This window comes from Haliotis cracherodii, unplaced genomic scaffold (genome assembly GCF_022045235.1).
Source record: "Haliotis cracherodii isolate W230 unplaced genomic scaffold, xgHalCrac1.p SCAF_1, whole genome shotgun sequence".
Taxonomy (NCBI): Eukaryota; Metazoa; Mollusca; class Gastropoda; order Lepetellida; family Haliotidae; genus Haliotis; species Haliotis cracherodii.
This window is the reverse complement of record NW_027266264.1, coordinates 72695727-72701726: the sequence shown is the minus strand read 5'-3', so window position 1 is coordinate 72701726 and position 6000 is coordinate 72695727.

The window sequence follows — 6000 nt, the reverse complement described above, 5'->3', positions numbered from 1 at the left end:
TGAGGAGGGGGGTGAGGGTGAGAGGGGGTATTGATGTTGTGATGTTGTGTGAGAGGGTGTGTATGAGCGTCGGTCGAGTTAGTTTTTTGGGAAAGGGTGTTAAATGGTGTGTAGGGGTAAAAGTGTATGTGCGAGAGTCTGCTTTGGGGACATGTGGTTGGGGACGAGGGTATGTGTGTAAACGTCGATGTTGTGGTAGTGTGCGTGTGTGTGTGTAGAGGTGTGTGTGTGTATGGAGGGGATATGTGTGTAAACGTCAATGTAATGTTGATGAGGGTAGTGTGTGTGTGTTTGGTGTATGTGTGTGTGTGTGTGTGGGGGGGGGGGGGGGGGGAGCGCGTCTGCGTTGGGGTAGTGGTGAGAGACAGGGGTTCGTGGTGTGCGAGTGTCGGGGCATGCATGCAGGAGCGTGTGTTTTGGCAGGGCTAAATGTAGGTGTTTACGAGGGGTGTGTGTAAAGATGTGAGTATGGCGGTGGGGGGCTGTTGGGAGTGGCTATATGTCAGTAAAAATTAAATACATTTATGTGTATGTATGTCTGTAACAATGTGGGAAATGGTGATTTATTTGACCTTGTATTGTGTATGTAAACAAAAAACAACGGTGACGTAAAACGTTTTAGAGGCTACCTAGAAGTATCTATTGGTTTCACATAATTGGACCATTGTGTACGTACATACAAAGGAATGTATGTTATGTAGAAAGAACTTGAATGTGTAAACGTAGTCTCTTATGAAATGAATTAAGATAATCAGGATGTGTTATTTCCGAACTTTAGTTCAATATACATGCGGTGAACATTAGAAAATATATTTGTGCCATACATAGGTATGAATTTAGCATCAGCCAAAATATAAAGACATATGGTTTACGCTGAAGCAAATGGAGCTACTCCTACATCTAATATATCTGCTACCGCTACATCTACGTGTACGTGTACATCTACGTCTGCGTATCCTAATGCAACTTCAATGACTACCGCCACGTCAAGGTCTTCCGCCCCGGGCCCGTGAAGATCCGGGGTAGAATAAGTCTTCAGCAACCCATGCTTGCCGTAAAAGGCGACTATGCTTGTGTCGTAAGAGGCGACTAACGGAATCGGATGGTCATGCTCACTGACTTGGTTGATGCATGTCATCGTATCCCAAATGCGTGGATCGATGCTCATGATGTTAATCACTGGATTGTCTGGTCCAGACTCGATTATTTACAGACCGCCCCGACATCCAAGGGAAAATATATTTCTATGGTCTATTCCACATTTCTTATGTATCCAAGTTGGTATCTTTGACGTCATATGACTGTACCCACTGCCCGTAAAACAGAACAGAACTATACCCAGTGATGCGAGAGAAATCTTTTGTTCTGTCGTACCACTCCTTATGTGCATTTATCATCTTATATCCCCTTACTTTGGTGAAAGACTACGAATGGAACAAATCAAGTTTCCGCACGCAATACAGAAATTACAAAACCTTTGATTAAAATAACGCTTGTTTCATGTGTTAACACTGATTGAGAGTGATTTGACATTTTGATCCTGTTTACGTGAAATGGACTGTCGGTCACACGTCACTGTTGACTTTTGTTGGCAAGAAATCCAATACATTTCCGCCTCCTGGCTTCCTGCACAGATTCTCGCGAGAAATTTCGTGAACTTGTGAAGATGAACGAGAGGCGATCGGTGCTGACACTTGCACGTTCCCCCGGGCAAAACGTGACCGTGCAAAAGTTGACATCAAGAAACCTCCACAGCATATTGCTAATCTGCGGGCTGTGAATGCACTCTATGACAACGACACCTAACGAGTATAGTAGTTTAAAATGCAGTCCACTTTTTATGAGGAAACAACATTACTTTCCCATTCTTTCTATCGACACCATGAGGACGAAATATGTATGTCTTACATAAGCTGTCATGTGAAAAGACAGTGAGTTTCTTTACAAACGGTTATAGCTTTTTGGTGACTCTGGGTTCATTGAGTTTTCCGTGACAAATTTTCTCCATTTCTTTAGGGAGCAACCGTTTTCAGGGGATAGGGGCCGGGATTTTGGTTTGAGATCAGCATTTTATTTGAATATTTAGCTCTATTATTTTTTCAGCATGAACAGGTGCAGTTTTTGATAGACGTTTAAACGTTGGAAGAACAAGAATACATGACACTTCTTTATGCAAAAAGAGGTGCTCAGTTATTATTTTTTTGTCAATACATAGAAAAATATAACGAAATGAATTCTTTGGACACTTGTCTGCAAGCAATGGCTGACACATTGCTTTCTTCTCACAATGCGAGACAATGTATATTATTCAGTCAAACAGGGCCTTGGTTATATATATTTTTCGAAAAGAAAACGTCCCTTGAAAAACAAATGGTTACTCCCTTGCATTATACTTCCATGAAAATTCCAGTCATATGACCAACAATATGGTCTTCAAACATGTAACATGTGGGTAATCGAACACGGATCTTGACGGGCCAATAACCACAAGTCTACGAGGGGCGGTCGGGTAGCCTAGTGGTTAAAGCGTTCGCTCGTCACGCCGAAGACCCGGGTTCGATTCCCGACATGGGTACAATGTGTGAAGCCCATTTCTGGTGTCCCCCGCCGTGATATTGCTGGAATATTGCTAAAAGCGGCGTAAAATCAAACTCACTCACTCACTAGTCTACACAAAGCAAACATACATAATATATGTTGCTACCCCACCCCCTAACATGAATGAGGAGATGATAGTGTAAAAAATAACAGAGAGCAAGAATGGTTAAGGACATACCCTCCTCCAAAAGGTTTTAAAAGCAGATATTTTCAATACTAATGCACTTTTCACTACCCCACTCCAATAATCCTACAGACCTTAAATTAAAAAACCAAAACAAAACAAATAAAAATATGAACATGTATGCTAATTTCGCATGAGTTTCTTTTTGTTCCGATGTCTTCAATAAAATATAACAATTAGCACTGAATAAACATGAACATACAAGACTGGTGGTGAGATACAAGAAATTGGTTGGTGTGATGTAGGCTTTTAACTATACTGGACAGATTCTAATCACATTATCTTGAAAGGAAAGGTAATACTCTCAACTGTGAGGAAATCAGAATCCCAGATAGAGCACAGGATATGTTTTGACACAGGTGCTATGTTGGCTGGTTAATAGCTTATACGCACTGATCATTTAGAAACAAGAGCCGTAATATGTCATAAACATTGTACTTAAAGAGCATGGGTTTAGTTGTAAGACAAGTACAGTATCTAGCTTATTTACCGTAATGTACACCAGTACTGGTATTCTACACTTGACGTTGCTCCAGGCGTCCTTATATCCAAGAAATACGCAAATAAAATCAATGTTTATATTTTTATCACTTAAAATAACCTTTTAACGGCCTTTGCAACGACGCAGAATAATCAGTAAGGCATTATTAACACAGTAGAACGCGCACGAGCCTTTTGCAACATACATCTAATCGAGTCAATTACAACCAGTTGTCAATTTCACGTGTGTACATTTCGTCTTCCTTATAGATTTAAGTTCCCTGTCAAATGACATTAATCGTTTTCGCAGAATCCACTTATCATGCCTGGCTCTGCTCGTATTTCCTTTGTTAAACATTGTCAATATTTCTAACAAGCTTCTACCTTTTGATATTCATCGACTGTGCAACTGTCGAGTGTCCGGGTCTTTATTTCACGGCTCGAATCGATACCTACAACACACGGAGCGTGTGTAAACACAGTTTTTTCTCCATATACGTGTAATATTCAAGTCGACCTTAATGTGGTGTTGTAAGTCTAGCGCCGGTGAATGGTGTTCAAATGCTCAACAAATGCAGGTTCCCAAAGCGTTGCTCTTTCTGGTTTCTTAACGATCCGCGTATGTCCCTGCAGGATTCAAATATTTTATTCCGGCGCTTTTGAATTGCTAGCTCTACTTTGGCCTGCTTGAACTATGATGGACAAATAACTCCACAATTCATACCATGTTATGTGAATCCAATCTGCGATTTCTTAGAGATGGTCAATATTATTCAATCAATTGTTCTTTTGTGCAATGTAATTATGTGAAATTAATGACTTTATCTTCAGAGTCGAGAGCAGATATGCTCAAAGGAACCCAATAGTTGATAGACACCATTAGAAATTGCTATGTATAATGTATGGCGTAGAGAAACAGGATTATATCGATAGATGGATTGATGGACGTGTAACAAAGACAAGAATCGATTGTACAGCTGGGCTGGCGGATGGATGAATAATATGTTTGATGGATGACTGGGCGAGTAGTATTGAGCTTTTGGTCTTATGAATGCAATTAAAATAAACCACCTCAAAACATTTATCAAGTAAAAAAGCACACAAGCAGAAATATGCGTGTGTTTTTTGTTTTGTTGTCACTGCATCCATGTGTTTGAGTCACAGATAAATCAGTTTCTATGTTGGGGCAGTCTTTGAATATCAAACTGACCTGGCACTAGATAGTCAATATAGCGTTTTTACCCAAATCGAATTATAATGTTGATGCTAAATGAAACTCCATCAATCGAGGTTTTGTTATTTCACTTAGTTTGAATAACATAATGAACCGCTAAACGTAGCAACATTTCCCCAAATATTTTGATCGCGTGATAATTTGCCACGATTGTGTAAAATGCCTCCTAGTATTTATTCAGGGTTTTGTCAAGCAGGCTCGCGTCGTGCTCTGTTTTCGGACGAGGGTGAGGAGTTTTTTCTCGTGTTAACGATCACATGTTGGGGCGCCTTGAAACCGTCCGAACGTTCACACACTGTGTAATCTGGAGGTCTGGCATGTTTAGCAGAGAAGTGTCAATTGGCGCAACGATGATACGACCGAGCGGCCCTGTTTGCGCTGACCTCTTAGCATAGACCGACAAAAATATGTCGAAGTCACTCTTCCACTGCTGTAGAGGGAATAGTTACGCGAAAATGTTAATAGCTGTTTGTGAGAGGCCTCTGCTTGGTAGGCCACAAGCTGGGTTATTCATGCTATATAAGGTCCCCATTCATCCTCCTCGCTCCGCTCAGTGTTCGACTTTGATCAATGTGGCTTGTAACATTCCAGATTCGAGTTCATCGTATTAATGTGCTCTCGTCAACCCAAGTCTCGCTACTAAACGAGACTTCGTTGAAACGGGGCTTGGTGTACAGGAGATAGATGTGTACGTGTTGACACAACGTGAAACGTTTTTTAAACATATCTTGCAAATTGAAGAGATTTAAGTAATATCGTGCTGTGTATGTTACAACATGTTTTTTGTATCCGGAAAAATGTTCAAATATTTTCATTTTGTAAATGGGTCAAGTGTTTCAAAACGGAAATTCAAAACCGCGGTATGTTATCTTTCAAAAGAAAACAGCATGGCCGATCCAATGTTGTGAAATAGTTGGGGCAGAGGAATACCCGCCCCTGACGCCGTGTAGGAAGACAGCGAGTCGCGAATAAATAGCCGAGTTTTACCCAGTGAACTTATTGTGAAAACATGCATCGTCGTGGCATATTAATAACATCCCAAGATGAAACAGAAAACAGCCCGCATGTGTTAGAGAGGTGATGGCTTACATACCGGTGATGGATGGGAGAGCTTTAGGCGTAAGATTACATAAAACAGGGGTGAAATGTTTATGCGAGACACAATTCGCTAGAAGAAAGGGTTATAGTTGTTACAGCCAAACATACAACTGCCATTAAGAAAAATTAGTTTGGTGTGTGATATATTGAAACTATCTGTTCTGTAAACATTCAAATTGTAACGATTTACACTATGAAATGTAGGCATATTGACTACAAACGAACATACATTCCAACTATGACTAACAGTAACCCCTTCAATCATTTAATGGGATGCACTATTCCCCGATTTATTTGGTCCGGGTTTTTCATGAAGTGGAGTGAAGATTGTACCAAGGGAAAATATCCGGCCGTTATCAGACACACCGGCTGCAGCTGGTGTACTACACCCAGAGTAATTTTACAC